Source organism: Oratosquilla oratoria, chromosome 27 (assembly GCF_046742065.1).
Source record: "Oratosquilla oratoria isolate Oo_2021 chromosome 27, ASM4674206v1, whole genome shotgun sequence".
Taxonomy (NCBI): domain Eukaryota; kingdom Metazoa; phylum Arthropoda; class Malacostraca; order Stomatopoda; family Squillidae; genus Oratosquilla; species Oratosquilla oratoria.
In genome coordinates this window covers 5,177,388-5,196,241 of record NC_134803.1, presented here as the reverse complement: position 1 = coordinate 5,196,241, position 18,854 = coordinate 5,177,388, and the positions used below count along the sequence as shown (strand labels likewise).

General features: G+C 35.8%; 2 protein-coding genes and 1 pseudogene across 3 annotated transcripts in view; 2 read left to right on the top strand and 1 right to left on the bottom strand.

The window, feature by feature from the left end:
• LOC143039869 (uncharacterized) overlaps positions 1–18,854 on the top strand; it is a 105,572-nt gene that overhangs the window by 1,176 nt on the left and 85,542 nt on the right. Inside the window, exon 2 of one of the 2 annotated variants that reach the window (XM_076210160.1) lies at positions 248–328. The gene's annotated coding sequence lies outside the window, so the exon portion shown is untranslated. Of the gene's footprint in view, positions 1–240; positions 329–18,854 lie in introns of both variants that reach the window. The other variant, XM_076210159.1, reaches the window with a different exon arrangement.
• LOC143040128 (zinc finger MYM-type protein 5-like) lies at positions 10,110–11,783 on the top strand (annotated as a pseudogene).
• Positions 11,806–18,854, bottom strand: part of LOC143039866 (uncharacterized) — a 131,328-nt gene continuing 124,279 nt past the window's right edge. Inside the window, exon 9 of the transcript XR_012967670.1 lies at positions 11,806–13,519. The gene's annotated coding sequence lies outside the window, so the exon portion shown is untranslated. The remainder of the gene's footprint in view (positions 13,520–18,854) is intronic.

The window sequence follows — 18,854 nt, the reverse complement described above, 5'->3', positions numbered from 1 at the left end:
TCCCAGTCACCCTTTGCAACCAGCTTCCAAATCTGCCTATTCTGTTGAAGCTCGTTGAAATTAAATTCATTTTCATCATTTGTTTGAATTATCAGCAAATACCAATTTGTGACTTCACCAGAACAATTATATATTTGAATTCAGCTTATTCATATCCTAATGCTGTAGTCATTGTAATTAGTGTTTGGTATTTCATAATCCACAAAACGTAACTTTTATTAATGTCTATGCGGTTGACAGACTCCAGAGGGAACGAGGTACGAAGGTTCCCTTGAAAATGCGAAGAAAGGTTGCAACCAGGAAGAACAAGTCATCGGATTTATAGAAGGTATGTTTTAAACAAATAATTCTGCATTTCATTCGATTAAAGATTGTAGGACTTTCAAGAATATAAAATGGGTTTCATGTTAACACAGCCTGGTTTTAGGCAGTACTAAATTCTGTTTGTCAAATCGTCTGTTATCAGTAAAGATTTCGGTAAAATTGTTTGCCACCTTGCTTCCCCTTCCGTAGGGATTTGATATTTGATTTTGATTCTTAAATGTGGTTAGGCACAAATGGAACTTCTCGGATTACAAGACTGTAGAAGTACCAATTTATCCTACGATTGTCACAATTTTTTTTTTTTTTTTTTACTATGGTGAAACAAAGTCCCATCAACTATCGTGTGGAAGGCATCTTATAGAATATTCTTGTTATCTTCAAGGACTGCAGCAAATTAAAACTGGTACACCAAAAATTACCTGGGTGTTAATTGGATTCATTGATAGGTATATGTGAATTTGAGTAAAATGAGTACATATCAAAAAACTTGGTGGAGGGGTGACTTTAGTATAATTGCCATGCAGTAGCCAAAAATGCTTATGAATATAAAAATGAAGGAGACTGCAAGAGACCATAAGGCCTACACTAAGAAGTTCCATGTCTATTACCACCTGTCATCCCCATCCATAAAGTTGTCTAACCATTTCTGAAAACAATTGATAGTGTCATTGCTCACTACATGGTTGATAAGTTTATTCAATTAGTTGACTACCCTAATAGTAAACGAATTCTTTCCTGATTCCTTCTTAAATCTAAATTTGTCCAATTTAAATACATTTCTGTGAGTCCTGCCCAGTTCTCTTAATGTGATGACCTTGGTTGTGTCACCCATGTTAAAGACTTTGATTCACTTGAACACCTCTATTAGATCACCCTGCACCTTTCCAGAGAGTGTAAGTTAAGGCACCTATGTCTCTTTGTAAGGTAAATTTCTGAGCCCATGTATCATTTTGGTCATTCTCCTCTGTACTGATTCTAGTGAATTGATGACCATTCTATAAAACAGATAAAAAAATAAAAAAATAAACTACGGCATAGTAAAGGATAGGTCTAACTTACACTAGAATTTTATAATTACATCTGCACTTCCATTTGTAACTGTCCTAGCAATGAAACCTAGTGCTTTGTTAGCTTTAATCCTGGTGTTAATGCATTGTTTCCTGGATTTAAGGTCAGGAGTTGCTAGAACTACCAAGTCTCTCTTGCATTCAGTTTTCTCAAAAAATGTGTTATCTAAGCTATATCTATCTTCAGGGTTGTGTAGCCCTACACTTAACATACTTCACTTTGAGATATTAAAATTTCACTATGTGTACAAGTTAGGATCATCCTGCAGATTCTCAGCATCTTCTCCTAACCTAATTAGGCATCCTATTTTAGCCAACTAACATCAACTATTAATTTTAGCCAACTAACATTAACTATTAATTTTAGCCAACTAACATCACTATTAATCCCATTGTCCAAGTTGTTTATGTACATAATGTGGATACGGGCACATCCGCTTGTGGCGCCACCATCGCTCGTGTACTGTTTACAACACAATCTTTTGCGGCCTGTTTAAATAAGTATGTCTCATTTTGAATACTTGCATTGTTCAGCGCATGCACAGGGTATTCAAATTATCTTGTTGTGCAAGTGTATGTCCAATTCTTTAAATACAAAAATTTGGTTATCAACCTCGGCAAAATAGCTTTCCGAGTAAAAATATTAAGGTAAGGAACCAACAACAAAATATTTTAATGTAAGAATGTTGATTTTTAACCTATTTTCTCCAGGAAATGAGCAGATTAAGATCATTGGTTCACTTGAGCTTCATTTCAATATATTTAGGCATATTATGTGATATGTTCAGGTCGTGTTTGTTTTTGTTTACACATGAAATGTCGGAGATAGACTAGTAATAGTCGGAGAGGGTACGTGTTGTTCACAAATAATACTTGCATTGTTATGGTATGAATTTTCAGGTGTTGGACAAGCTATCATCTATGTTTTGCCTATTACATAGCCGGCTATGGCCATGACAGGAAGTATATGATTTGAATGTTGTCTTAACTTGTGTACCAAATTTCATCAAAATCTGAGGTGGTGGCATGGAATGACCCTGAAGTGATTTTAGGGAACCTGTGGTAAACCAGTAGATTACTTCATGACGCTAACTCTTTTTGACCTGTGGCTGTGATCGATTTTGACCAGGTATCTTTGTGCATACATTACTTTGATGGAACACATTACATGAAAGGTGTTAGTAAGAATGGTACAAAAATAAGGTCCTGCAATTTTATTCACATGATCAGGTGATTTGTTGACCCATAAAACTTTCACATGTCAAGTTGCATGTCAGTTAACATGATAGGTGTTAGTAAGTATGATGGTGCTCGCAGTACCCAGTTCGAATCCTGCCCAGAGCCGAAATTATTTCGGTATCGCTGTGCTTCGGGTCGTTACTCTGACTCTCGTGGGCGGGGAGTTGGGGGTGTGTGTGTGTGAAAGGTCATAGCATTACCCATAGATCGGTCATACGAGCTCTGAGCTCTCTTCCAGGAGGGAAATAGCTGTCGATCACAAGTCCAACACGTGATCCAAAAAGACCAAGGTGAAGGTGAAAAAGACCAAGGTGAAGGGGTTTGGATTTTATTGATTATTTCTAAATTGACAACAGTTGCCATGGCAACATGATAGGTGTTAGTAAGAATGGCATAAGAAGATCCTGCAATGTTAATGACATGCTCAGGTGATTTGCCAAGTTGCATGTCAGTTGTGCCAGAGGTTTGGATTTTATTGAATATTTCTAACTTGCCAACAGTTGCCATGGCAACATGATAGGTGTTAGTAAGAACAGTATGAAAGGAAGGTCCTGCATTGTTTTTGACATGCTCAGGAGATTTGTTGACCTATAAAACCTTCACATGTCACGTTGCATGTCAGTTGTGCCAAGGGTTTGGATTTTATTGATTATTTCTAAATTGACAACAGTTGCCATGGCAACATGATAGGTGTTAGTAAGAATGGTATAAAAAGAAGGTCCTGCAATGTTAATGACATGCTCAGGTGATTTGTTGACCCATAAAACCTTCACATGGCAAGTTGCATGTCAGTTGTGCCAAGGGTTTGGATTTTATTGAATATTTCTAAATTGACAATAGTTGTCATGGCAACATGATACGTGTTAGTAAGAATGGTATAAGAAGGTCCTGCAATGTTAATGACATGCTCAGGTGATTTGTTGACCCATAAAACCTTCACATGCCATGTTGCATGTCAGTTGTGCCAGGGGTTTGGATTTTATTGAATATTTCTCAATTGAAAACAGTTGTCATGGCAACATGATAGGTGTTAGTAAGAATGGTATAAGAAGAAGGTCCTGCAATGTTAATGACATGCTCAGGTGATTTGTTGACCCATAAAACCTTCACATGGCAAGTTACATGTCAATTGGGCCAGTGGTTTGGATTTTATTGATGATAATCTGAAAATTGACAACTTAATAGTTGCTATGAAAAGGCAAATATGGTATGATGATGTCCCACATTGTTTTTGACACGCTCATGTGATTTGTTGATCCATAAAACCCAAGTATTCCAAATTTCAATAAAATTGGACCAGTGGTTTGTGTGTATTTCTTTACCAGAATCTTTACAAATTACCACCTGGAGGTCATTTTCTAAAATATTTAGAGTAAAGAGCTGAAACTTCTCAGGTAAATAGGTATCCATATTGCCTACATTTTAGGTGAAGCAGAATGATGTATGTACACATGTACACATGTACGTATACCAGTAGCGACATTTAAAAGTGCACAGCACCATAATACGTGGACCAATTTGTTTTATATTTTGGCTATGATTAGTCAGTAGGCACACCTAGGGCCAGTCATTGAGTAATTGAACAATTTCCTTTATACTTTTGCATACAGGCATTTCAATTTTAATGTCTGGCAAAAATCGTGAAAAATACAATTTTTTTGCTCTTGTTTCCATTATTACTCTGAACTCTTTCATCCTATTCAAAATATTCGAACGATCGGCCCTAGCAGTTACTAAAAGTAATATTCCCTGTAAGTTTCATCTAAATCTGATGTATATTAGATTTTTTATGATTAAAAAAAAGTAGAAAAATATCGAACGGAGATACGGCAACTTGAAATATGAATATATCTGTAACTTGCTTATAGTTTCACCAATTTGACTGATTTTTTCATGGCTTAATTCTTATTATATAATAAGTAAGTACAGTAAAAATCATCAACATATTTTAATTATAAGTACTTTAAATACTGAAAAACTAAAGTATAAGTATGTCACAGTAGTGACGACGCACAGACGACAACATCATATAATTTGCTTTTTTGCACCTTTGGCGGTTTCTTCATATGAAACCTCTCTGCTGGGGGTCTTCAGGGTATCTAAATCATTGGAAAGAGGTTTATTTTCCAGTAGTGGGCGCCTTCTCTTTCCTCATCAGATTCCCCTCGCCAATCTATGTTGGTAGGGCACCCCCTCCAGCATCATATGATGTCCCTTCTTCTTTCTTCTTCCTGTATAGCCTTGATCTTTTTCCTCTTGCTTTCTTCTTTGGATTTAATCTTCCTCTTTGAATTGTTTAGTCTAATGTTGTCCTTTACCTCTGTCACCGTCACAGAGGTGCAGGTGAGGGCGGTGGTGGAGTGAGAGGTGGTGAGATCTTTAGTCGTCTTTGACTGCTTGCCATCTTTAATTGCTGTTTTTTGTCATTGTGATGTTCTTTTGTTCTTTTTGCTACCCATGATGACTGTACTAAAGAGTAATATGTACTAGCTAAAGTAATAGATTGCAATGAGAGCTCATGAGACATGCGTACTTCCCTTTTCAGAGCTAGCCGGGAACTAACGCTTAGTTTCGCACAAAGTTGGCGAAATATTCTCCCTCCACCTTCCTCCCTTCCCCTCCACAATCGTATTGGCCGTTGATACACTGGGCGAGTGTAAATTCAATCAAATTTCAACATTATTCGCTGCGCCTGAAGGTCCTAAGTGGCATGCCTCCCTCTAGTGTGGGTTGCGCCTTTAAATCTGTCCCTTTAAACCTCACCCAGGACCTTTAAATTGCGCGCGGCTGGAAAATTATTTGTCGGGATTTATTTCTAAGTGGTATACGAACATTTTGAACACAGTTTTGAAAAATGCCATATCTTGACCAAATTCACCCCCCCAGGTGTCGCGTACCCCCTTAATTGTAACATTTTGTTATGGTAAAGTCTAGCCAAAAATGCGGGATAAAAAAGAAAAAAAATCATATCTCCCTTATTTTTCAAGCTATTTCAAAAATCTAAAAAGCATTTTGTTTCTATTAAAATTACCTTTCATATGCAACAATAATTTAAGAGTTAAAAAAAATGGAAAATTTTGTGCCCGTACCTACATAATGAATGATAAGGGGCCCAAAACTGAGTCCTGGGGAACTACAGGAAACACTCCCCAATTTGGATTTTACACCATTTATGGTGACCTGCTGCTTTCTGTCACAGATCCAAGCTCTAATCCATTCAAACACTTTTCCTCCTATGCCACGGGCTTTGATTTTATTTAATAGTCTCTGATGGGGCATCTTATCAACTCCTATGCTAAAGTCAAGGTAAATAACATTTTAACTATCATTGTTATTTGACGCCTTATATACATTAGGGTAAAAAGATAGAAGATTAGTCACACGTGACTCACCCTTGGAGAAACTATGCTGTGAGTCATGAATCAAATTATGTCTTGATGTGATCTCTGAATCTATTAACTATTACTGATTAAAGCATTTTACCTATGACTGATGTCAGACTGATTGGTCTAGTTGCAAATAGACAATTTATCTCCCTTTTTGAAAAGAGGAACAATGTTTGCCTGCCCCCAAACAACAGGCACAAAACCAGTGTCTACTGACTCATTAAATATTTCTGTTAACTGGTCACAGATTTCAAATTTACACTATTTAAGCACTCAGAAATATTTTGTCTGGACCCAGAGATTTTGTAGTTTTAAGTCTTTCAATCTGACTACTTCTACCTTACAAATGCTGATATTTAATAGTCTTTTTTCATCCCCATTGAAAATCAGATCACAGTCAGGTACCTTTTTTTAACTTCTCCTTAGCAAACACCGAGAGAAAATACTTGTTAAACTCCTCACTCATTTTTTCCTCTGATTCCATCATGACATATTTGTTGTTTTTAGTTGGGCCTATCCTTCCCTTAATTTTTTTTTTTTTTGTTATGTACAGATGAAAGAAGCTCTTGGGGTTGGATCTTGATTGTCTGGCAACCTTAATTTTATAGTTACGTTTAGCTGTGTGTGTATTCTGTTTTAACCAGTCTTACCATATCATTATTTTTGGATCTAAGGTGTGTTTCCCCATTTTTTATTCTCACATAAAGTTCTCTTTTCATTCTGATCTCATATTTCAGCCTGCCTGTCATCCATTTGGGAGTATTACTATTCCTCTGTAATGACTTGAGAGGAATAAATTTATTTTGTGTGTTTAGAATTAAAGCTTTTGGTTACTCTACATTTTATCCAGATTTCTGACCAGTTTGATGACCTCATGCTTGTAAGTAATCAGATCTCTTAAATACTCTCTCATCTCATCAAAATTGGATCTTCTGAAGTCCAGTATTAGAACATTATTTGTACTATTTAATTCTTCCCAATTAATATTAAATCATATTGCTTGATGATCACTAGAGCATAGACTATCTCCTTCTTTTGTTACTCATTAGGTGCTCATTATTAGTTAGAAGTCCAGAGTATTCTCTCCCCTCATAGGATTGGTAATCATTTGTTTTAGGAAATTATCCTGCATTGCATCTAAGAAATTGTGTCTCCTGATCTACTAAAAATTTCCCAATGTTTCTGTATTTAAAATCTCTCATGAAAACAGTTTTGTACAGGGATGCCCTGCAAATTTAATGTATCAGGGGATCAGTATGCTCAGTGCTGAGATTAGGAGGTCTATATAGGATGCCAATAATAAGTTTCTTATTCTTGCCTATAATCTCTAACCAAATAGATTCTGTATTACCCTCTTCCTTAATTGGGTTGTTGGTAATATAGTTTATTGTATTTTTAACAAAAAGGGCTGCTCCTTTCCCAAATCCTTCCAACTCTGTCCTTGTGAAAAAATTGTATCCTTCTGTCTCAATTTCCGGAAGGAAATGTCTTATCATATTGATCCAGGATTCAGTAATAGCTATATCAAATTTCTTTATGCAGGCTTTACCTTGCAAATCAATTTTATTTATTATGCTTCTGTTGTTAGTATAGTAGACTTTTAATTTATCCTCCCTCCACCTGTTTAAGTGATTCTTTTTACAGTACCTTTCTTAGCTGTTTCTATTGCCTAAACTATATTCTCCCACATAATCTAATAAACAATAGATAAAATAAATAGATAAAAAAAAAAAAAATGCAGGATGCCTACTTATCACTCAAGGGATTCAGAGTAACCCTATTGATACTAGTATCCCATTTTCCTTTTATTTATGCTTTTAGGCTGTGTTATTCATTATGGACATTGAAAGGAAAGAGAGTCGATTTCAACCCTTTCATAGCAAATGACACTTTACTTTTATTCTGATTGCTGCTATGTAATTTGGTTGTTACCTTGGAGATGTGGATATCCTGTGAAAGAGACCTTTCGTAATGGATTGGTTGGTGACCAAACAAAATTTTTGTTGTTTTGACATGTTAAGGATAGTTCCTGTCAAACACACATTATTTGTAGGTATTTTCTCCAGAAAATAATTTTTGCTGATTGTAGGGATGACCAAGTGTTAAAAGAATTAAAACAGACTAGTATTCGCTTTTATCTGAATTTTTACGTACCAATAGTCACATTGGGATGGAACTGTTCTTGTAGGAATCTTTATCCCTTCAGTGTTAAACTTATCACAGATTGATATATAGCAAGGTACCTCACAATTGAATACTATAGAGATTTGAGTATATTGGAGGAAATAGAGGTAAACTAGATTGGGTCAATATCTTGAAGGACTGATACATGAGCAGACTTGTAGGCTAAATGAAAAGATGTTAGAATGGAGGGCAGTGACTAGCAGTCCCTCTAGGGTTGTCACTGGCACCCATAATGTTCTTCATCAATGTAAATGAAATAGTGAAAGATATGGCATGTTATGGTAACATACTAATGTAAGTAATAGTACTATGTTAGCAATAACCAGCATTTCTGTCACACAAAAGAAGTGGAGTCATAAAGGTGGTAAAGGAGGGTAGTAGAAAGAAAAGGTTATGAAATTTAAAGGTGATCAGCATTCTCTTTTGAGTGGTGATTAGTGTCCAGTCATAAAAAATGTGTGAATTGTCCATGTCACTAAGCCCTTAAAATAGTGATTGCATAAATCATTTGCATTTCCCATGTATTGTTCCATCTTGAGCTCAATCACCAAAGCTATTCAAAATATTTATGCATCTATATGGAAAACTATTTCTTCACATCCTGTAGACATGTACTCATTCTTCATTTGTTCTCATGACCTCTTAAGCAGTGGTGGATCAAAGATAAAATTTTGGGGGTTGGGCTAACCTGGAATTTGTAAATGTAGGTGATGCTTTGGGATAGAGGGGTGGGGCTAACCTGAATTTTGTTTTATAGATGACGCTTTTAAAGAGGACTGTAACATGAATATGATGATTTTGAATATAGATTGAAGTATATGTTCTCACTATAGTTTCTTTCAAAATATTGGACAGAAGTAATACTTCATCTTGTATTTTTAAAGATTTACCCTCAATAATGGTTGGATATACTTCCAATTATTTTCACTTACCGTAAGTATTTTATTAAACACTGGGAAAAAATCCTGCCACTGTATTACTGCTTGCTGCCATGTACCAGGGGATAAAAGGCAGGTTTCTTGACCTTTGCAATGAGATAAAGAACAAATTTAGAGGGGGGCTTCAGCCCCCTCAGCCTCCCCCCTGGATCTGCCACTGCTCTTTAGCCCTCCTATCCCTAATCAAGAGATTTCTTCTGTCAGTGGAGTTGAACCCCATTAGCAACCTGAATATGGTAATCATATTACCTCTTTCTCTTTCATCTTTCAGGGTTGGCAGACCCAGTGTTTTTAGTCTCTCCTTGTGTGGTTTATATGCCAGGGTGATGGGTCTTGTGTATTTATGATGTATATAAATGCCTGATGTTTCTATTTTATTAACCTGTGTAATTAATTGTGGGAAGGTAGGGAGCAGTGTGCTTTTCTCCTTGACAGAAAAAAAAGTATATAATATATATATATATAAATAGATATAAATGTGTGATTCACCATGGTCTTGGATCCCATGTTGGACTCGTATCAATAGCTTTTACCCTCTTGGAATAGAGCTCAGAGCTCATATATGACTGATCTATGGGTAATGCTGTGACCTTACATGCACACCCCAAACTCCCCACTCACAAGAGTTGGAGTAACAACTCACAGTGCAGCAATACTGAAATTAATTCAGCCCTGAGCAGGATTTGAACTTGGACCGCTGTAGCAATAGTTGCCGTCAAGTTGTGTGTGTGTATTTATCTAGTTCTATCTTACCGGAAGGAGAACTACGCTCGTGGTGTCCTGCCTTTGTATCTTGCAGTGTCTAGTTTGCTCTTAAATTCATGTATGGTTTTTGTACAAACTATTGTTTCATCCAGTTTGTTCCAAGTGTCCACCACTCTCATGTGGAAAACTGTTCTTCTTCAGATCTCTTATATAACTATTTTTTTTTTTTTTTTTTTTTTTCTTTCCATGTCCTCTTGTGTTTCTCGTCCCAATGTAACAAGTCCTCTCTATCGAGTATTTCCGTGCCCTTCATGATTCTGTAGATGGTCAGTAGGTCACCTCTCTTCTTTGCTCCAAAGTCAGTAACTTCAATGTAGCCAGTCTCTCTTCGTATGACAAGTTTGAAAATGCTGGAGCCATTTTTGTGGTTGCTCTGTGTGTGTGTATGATATATACTGTATATATATATGATCACAGAATGGAGAGACATTAAAGTGTTGTGAGAATTAGAATTTAGCCAGAGACCACTGGCCCCATGGGGCTGCACTTCCAGGTCGAAGTAGGGGTTGTGAAGCACACAGCTGGATGAATGGTCAGTTCTACTCCTGGAGCTCTCTGTATCCTGAACCCTTGGTGAACACGCCTTTGGTGGTGACTGTTGAGCAGTGACGAATTATTTTTTCCCCCCTTGCTCATACCAATCAAATTTAAAATCCTAACCTAAAATAATATATATATATATATATATATGTACATAAAATTATGCATTTGCAGAGGAAATGCTATTTAAGAAAAATATTTCAGACCTCAAAATGAAAATAACTTACGGTACCTTATGTTGTTTTCATATGCATGTTACTTCTAGATTTTTTTTTTTTTTATTATTCAATGCTGTAATTAATCTATTCAATGGATATTTTCTCTGCTTTCCTTATCCTTTTGAATATTTACGCCATTTCCGTCTTCATACCTACATATGCTTACATTGGATTCTTTTTCAATGCCGTAATAATAAATTGTACTGTAGAATTTATGACATGTCACTTGTGATATTTAGATTAATCAGTCATCACTTCGATCTATTTTTTTCCTTTTTCAACATGCAGTGTGATTTTTTTTCTCGAAAAACAAATGTTTTATACTTGTAATAGACTATCACTCTATCCCCAGATGAAGCGAGCTAAAGAAAGAGGTGCTGCTTACAGAAAAAAGAGAAAGGCAAGAGAGGAATTATTAAAAAAGAATGAAGGTGGACTATTGAAATACATCAGTCATATAGAAACTACTACTACTGAAGCTGGAGAAGTCTACAAATCCAAATCATTGTCAAATTCAAGGGATTCAACTTCAAGCGATTCATCAACTTCAACTCCCTCAAGTGATGAAGAACATGAAGAAAATATTCCAGGACCAGCTGTGGACGGAGTGGACATAAAAGACGTTGGCCTATGGCCAAGCAAGATTAGCAATGGCACACAGATCTTTCTGGTACGTCAAGGCGCATCTGTGGTTCAAAATCTAGATTCTGATTTTGGTGAAGTAATTCGTCAAGGTGTGTCAACCAAAGGACAAACTAGAAAACTAACTCAGGAATGTTTTTTTTTTTAATTCTGCCAAATGGCAAAAGATTGTTGAGATCACGGATGGTGTACTCCCCTTCCAAGGAAGCTCTTTACTGCTTTTGTTGCAAACTGTTTTCACACGGAAGTAACTCAAAAACTAATTCCGAGGACGGATTCAACATATGGTGGAAACTGAATCTTAGAATATCCGAGCATGAATCCAGTGTAGCTCACGTTCGGAATTTCACACAATGGAAGGAGTTGGAAATTAGGATTGCTCGTGGAGCAACAATTGATAAAAGAGAAGTTGTTGAAAGCCAAGTGAAGAAGTGGAAGGAAATCCTTTCAAGATTGCTTGATATCATTGATCCTAGCTAAACAGAATTTGGCTTTACGAGGCCACAGAGGAGTCAATTGTGAGAATAACGAGACTGATGTTGAACTTGAAGCAACAGATAATTTTTATAGTTAGTTCATTTGATGGCGAAATATGATCCAGTGCTACGTGAACATCTAAGAATCCAGCTGGGAAACAAGTTTGCTACTTCCTATCTGTCTCCTACTATTCAGAATGAGCTTATAGAAATTTTGGGAGAAAACGTAAGAAGTAAAGTCATCAAGAAAGTTAAGAAGCCAAGTACTTTTCCATGATATTCGACAGCACTCATGATTTCAACAGCTTCATGCACTTCATGTACCACAAACTTAATATGTTTCTACTTAAGGTTAATAGACATAGTGCAAGAAAGGAATGGATGGGCTGATTGTGCCTTCCTGGACTTACAAAAAGCTTTTGACAAAGTACCACACAAAAAGTTATTAAAAAAAACTGGAACATATAGGAGGGATACAAGGGAACCTACTAAAATGGATGGAAGACTTCCGGATTGGTAGAAAGATGAGAGTAGTGCTCAGAGAAAAATATTTAGGTTGGAAAGAGGTGATCAGTGGAGTACTGCAAGGATCTGTTTTGGCTCCAATAATGTTTGCTATTTATGTGAATGACATGGATGATGATGTGAAATGTTACATGAGCTTCTTTGCAGACGATGCCAAACTGTTAAGGAAAGTAAAAAGTGAAAAGGATTCCGAATCACTGCAGGAAGACCTGAATAAGGTATGGAACTGGAGTCAGAAATGGGAAGTGGACTTCAATATTAACAAGTGTAGCATAATGGCGTTTGGAAAAAGCAAAAATAGAATATCAGGACAATATAAAATTGGAACTAAGGAGGTAAAGAAGGAGAGATCCGAAAAAGATTTGGGTGTAATTACCTCAAACGACTTGTCCTATGATAAGCAGATAAACAAAATTGTCAGAGAATCCTACAACTTGCTAAGACCAATAAAAGTGGCATTTACATAATTGGACGAAGAAATTATTAAAACAATATTGGTCATACTGATAAGGCCTAGACTAGAATATGTGTCAACATTGTCGTCACCCAGTGCCAAAAAGAATATAAAGTAAATGGAAAGAATCTAGAGAGCAGCCACAAAAATGGCACCTGCACTTGCACACTTGTCATATGAGGAGAGATTGGCTAAACTGGAGTTACCGACTCTGGAGCAAAGAAGAGAGGTGACCTACTGACTATCTACAGAATCATGAAGGGCACAGAAATACTGGATAGAGAGGACTTGTTAAACTGGGGCAAGAGAAGCACAAGAGGACATGGAACGAAAAAAACAAAACAAAACATAGCTACAGAAGAGATCTGAAGAAAAAGTTTTCCACATAGAGTGGTGGACACTTGGAACGAACTGGACAATGAAATAATGTGTGCAAAAACCATTCATGAGTTTAAGAGCAAACTAGACACTGCGAGATACAAAGGTGGTACACCACGAGCATAACTCCCCTTCCCGCAAAATACAACTAGGTAAATACATAAGGATCAAGTGAGCCAAGATTTATGCAATGTTATGACTGATGAGATAAAGTGAAGGTTGTGGAATCATTTGTCGATTTCATTGAAACAAAAGGTAAAACTGCCGAGAATATATCAACGATGATTTTGGAAAAAATAGAGAAAGACAGAATTGATATTCAAAATTGTAGAGGGCAAGCATATGATAACGCTGCGGTGATGGCTGGTCTGCATACTGGTGTTCTGAAACGTACCAAGGAAATTAATCAAAAAGCAGAATTTGTCACATGAATTTGGTGGGTGTTCATGCAGCTTCCGTTGGTGTGAATTCTGTTACCTTTTTTGGATGTGTAGAATGTTTGAATTTTTTCTTCATCAACCCATCACTGGGAAGTTCTAATTTCACTCACTGGTCAAAGTGTCAAGCACATAATAGAAACTCGGTGGAGTGCAAGGGGAAAAGCTGTAAGTGTTATAATGAAACATTTCTAAAAAATCTTAAGTGCCCTAGAAAAGTTAACTGGTGAAGAAGAAAATATAGGTACTAGGGCAGATGCTGGTGTTCTACTTGGTGTGTTGCAATAATTTTCCTTTTTTGTGCTTTCTTGGCCTGTGGGGACCTGTCCTTTAGAAATTAATGACATTTACCTCCAAACCAAAGGATTGAACATACAAAAATGTGATATAAAACTCAGGGCATTAAAAACATTTCTAGTGGAAAACAGGGACAAGCTAGTGAGTAATAGTGTTAATTATGCCAAAGAAATTTGCAATGATCTAGGGATAGTCATGGAGTGTCAGTGCCAACAGAAAAAGAAGAAACAAATGTTTGGTGAAGGATCACGAGACGCTGAATTGCCATACAACAATGAACTGAGGAGAGAAATGTTTTCTTCGCTGGACAGAGTGATCCAAGAATTAACTTTGAGATTTCAACAGCTTCATGCACTTGCTGAGAAATATGCCTTTCTTACCCCGTTGAATCTTTTGGATGATAAATATAAGTGTAAAATAGATCACGATCATGACATTGATAAAGAGAAGTTCATTGAGAGAAAAAGACTTCAGCATTTTATTGCTATTGCTGATATTAAAGAAGGAATAAAAATAAGGAAAGAAGGCCCCCATGAACTTTTGCAGTTTATTCAAAAATATAACCTTGGAAACTGTTCCATATATAGTAATGCTGCGGATTTTCCTCACAATTGCTATTAGTGTTCCTACCTGTGAGAGGAGTTTTTCGAAACTAAAACTGATCAAGAATTACATAAGATCTACTATGAGCACCTTGCAGTTGAGAAATCTTGCCATACTGTCTATAGAGCAACAATTGACAGATGAAATAAATTTCGACATTGTCATTGAAGAATTTGCCAACAAAAAGGCAAGAAAAGTTACTTTGTTGAGAGTTGTAGTTTTCATTAATCATTTCAGAAACAAAGATGGTCCTAATCTTTTTTACATGTTTTTACAATTCCTATGTCATTCTTGCCTTTTGTTTAACTGTTAATTACAAAGTTTGAGTTTGTTTGGTGTGTAAAGTATACTATATTTGAGCATGTGAAAGTAATATTATAATGGTACACAAACTAGTTGATATATATATATATATATATATATATATATATATAACTTTAAGAGTGAGTCACTGCAATATGTATTTTTTGTGGGAAACCGGGCGTCAAACTCAAGGATCGCCCCAGGTGGTACACATTCTACCTACGCCACTGGTTCATCTATACATTCCCTTAGCATCCAGTTTGCAACTCTGTCTGGGCCATGTGATTTGTTAATGTCAAAATTTGACATTTGATTCATTATTTCATTCTGAGTAATATTTAATTCCTTCATTGGAGGAAATCTTACTTCATTTCTTTGATCACAGTTTTGTAGAATTTATTTTTCTTTGAATATAGATTTGAAATGTTTGTTCATAATATCTGCCATTTCTATATCTTCTGTGTATTCTCTGTAACTTTGATGTAATTTAAGTATTTCCTGTTTATTTTTTAGTTTGCCATTTATGTATCTATAGAGTAATTTGGATGATCTTTACATTTGTCTATTATGTCCTTTTCATAATTTCTTTTTTCTTCCCTACGTATATTTTACACATTAAATTTTTAGTTTGGTGTATGTTTTTCATTTCTCAAGATTTTTTTTTTTTTCCCCCATCATTTCCAGGCTTTATCTCTTCTGTCTTTTGCCTCACTGCACTTTTATTGTACCAGGATTTTATGTATACCCTTTCCTGTTTTTGTCTGGGTACATACTTATCCACTCCTTCATTACAGATTTCCTTCCAAATTGTCCATTTCTCTTCCACCTTTGTTTCTTTGTTATTAAATTTTTCCTAATTTACTTCTTGAAAGAATTTCCTAAGTTTCCTAAATTCCATTTTATTATACATTAGTTTTCCTTTTCTGTGTTTTTCGTTTATTTCTGTATTTGTTTCTTCATTTAATTCTAGTTCTAGTAGTATGTGCATCACTTTTTCAGATTGGTGTCTTGTGTTCTATTTTATCCACAATTTCAGGTTCTGATGTGAATATCAAATCCAATCTTGAGAGTCCATCGTTATTTCTATATCTGGAATTTTCCATGACCCATTGCATTAATGTGTAATCACTGGTCATTTCCAGTAATATTTCCCCAGTGATCTTCTCCACCTTTCAATGTCATTTCTTCCCAATGTATTTCTTTTGAGTTAAAATCACCCATAATTACCAGATTTCCTTTTTTCTTTAGTGTGTCATTTGGCTTGTGCATTCCAGAATTTTGGAATGTTCATTTCATTCCATGCATGAGTTTTAAGCAGAATATAAATCACTGCATACTTTCTATTTTTCATATCTCTATCCTCAACTCTTATCATAATCAACACATTGCTCTCTCCTTCTGTGATTTTTGTCACATTTAGGCCTTTCTTGGTTATCAACATGACTCCTCCACCCTGCTTTGTTTCTCTGTTTTGATCCAACAATTATATAATCCTTGGCCTATGCTATTTGGTGGTAATGTTCCTTTCAATTTTGCCTCCACAATCCCCATTATATCTGTTTTTTCTTGTTCCGGATAGTAATTCAATTAATCTATTCCTGATATCAATTTATGTTGGTATATGTTACCTTTATTTTTTTCTTTTTCTTTCTTTTCTTCTTGCTCCTGCATTTCCTTTTCCCTCATGTACCATTTCCTCATTCTCAAGTCCATCACTCTCCAAAAAACTTCCCTTTGCTCGCCATTCTTTTCTTGTTCTTTTCCATAGCTTCCTCTGATTTTTCTTTCTCTTTTTCCTCATTCAATTCCTTTTTTATCCATAAATTTTTGTAGTTATTACTTTTTGCTAGTCTTCCTGCATTTGTTAACTTTTCTTCCACTATCCTCTGCAAAATTAGTTTTACTTTGAGAGGTCTATTCTTCTCTTCAGGATATCTCCCCATTCTGTAAATATCTTCTATTTCCTTTTCAAATCCTTGTCCCTCCTCCTGTAATTTAGTAATTCCCTCATTATATTCTTCTCCTCTTTTTCCCTTTGGAACTGGATTAGCCCATGTTTCTCTTTAATACCATAGATTACAGTACATTTTTTTGTCTACTGTCTCTTACCCAATTTCTTTTTTCCTTTAGTACTTCTATCACAGTGTCATTTGTTCTTTGACTATTTCTTTAAATAGCATTTTTTTCTTTGTCTTCTTTCATTTGGTTTTTAATTTCCATTTTTTTTTTCACCAACTTTGCCTGCCTCTATTAGTATCTTCTCATTATCTTCCCTCAACAAAGTTTCATTTTTATCTGTGTCATTTTTCATCTTTTCCTTATCATTTTTTACTATAGCTAGTTCCTTTTTTATTTCCACCATTTCCCTAATTAATAGTGCATTTTCCTTTCTCAATTCATTCACTTCTTTGTATAATTGGTTATGTTCCCTTTTTCATTCAACAATTTCCCTTGTCATTTCAAATATTTCTTGGTTTATTAGCATGTTTTTGATGTCCATACCTCTTTTTGTTCTGAATTAATGGAATAATTCTTCATATCTAGGACTATCAATATTACATTTTTTTTCTAACCACTCCCAAAGGCATTTCATACTTACTCATATCTAGTCTTCCTTTGATTGTCTCAGCGTATGCCAGTTTATCATCATTTTTATCCATTTCCCTTTTTTTTTTTTTTTTTTTTCTTATTTAACTTGATCACTTTGCTACATCACAGTTCTACCACTCACTATCGCCCCCTTGTGTTTGTTTACAACTAGGTACTGCGCCACTTTATTGATGAATTGCTATATTTGACATTAGCTCACAGAGCATTCTCAGGCACATCGGATTCGTTCGACTGCCAGTGTATTTACCTAGTTGTATTTTGCGGGAAGGGGAGCTATGCTCGTGGTGTCCCGCCTTTGTATCTCGCAGTGTCTAGTTTGCTTTTAAATTCATGAATGGTTTTGCGCATACTATTTCATTATCCAGTTTGTTCCAAGTGTCCAATACTCTATGTGGAAAACTGTTTTTCTTCAGTTCTCTTCTGTAGCTATGTTTTTTTTTATTTTATTTCCATGCCCTCTTGTGTTTCTCTTGTCCCAGTTTAGTAAGTCCTCTCTATTGAGTATCTCTGTGCCTTTCATGATTCTGTAGATGGTCAGTAGGTCACCTCTCTTCTTTGCTCCAGCGTGCGTGCATGTACGAGTGGGATGAAGGGGATGCGGTGGGGCTGTGTTAGAAATTAAATGTTTGGTAAGATAGCATAGGAATTGTGTGGTGTGAATCTAAGGATCAAAGACTGAAGCAGAATCAGCCACAGGAATAGGATTTCTACAGAAATCAGGTAAGTAAATTACTGTTCTCCTTACACTTTGTTATGTATAACAAAAATCTTGAGTTACTATTAATTTGATGACAACATCCATTGAACGGTATTTCTTTTAAATTTGTTTAGCCAGTTTATGCTGAAATAGTTTTAATAGTTCCTTGTGTAACATGTTAACTCCCTTAATATTATGTATACCAAGCCCTGTAAGAGGGTAGTAGAAAATGGTTGGTCGGGATGACCAAGTGGTAGCTGCCGAGCCCTGTAAGAAGATTGTAAATGAGGCTCACAGATACAGGTAGATAGGTGAAGTAGATACAGGGGTAGATGGTGAGGATTTCATTTTTAAGAGTTGGCTGTTTTGTAAACAACAGTCTCTCAGTGTTATGTTTTTAAATGGGGGCTTAGGGACTCCATTTTATTACAACCACTCCTTGTTTAACGACGACAATTGGGACCAGCGTCGCCATCGTTAACTGAATTGGTCGTTAAGTGAAAGTGTATACATATACATACATGTACTGTATGTACAATGTCCAGCAATATATGTATCTTCATTTTTGTGTATTTTCCCTCTTTTATACAGTACATTAAAGCTTTATTTACTGTTTTGATAGTACAGAAAGCCCTCAAAAAACGCGTTGGTTAGGTTCCTGAAATTACCGTGTATGACCAAATCTGCATGTGCTGACATTCCATATTAGATACCGGGATATTTTTTAGTTTTGACCATGGGCACAATATAGCAATAGAAAATTATTAATTT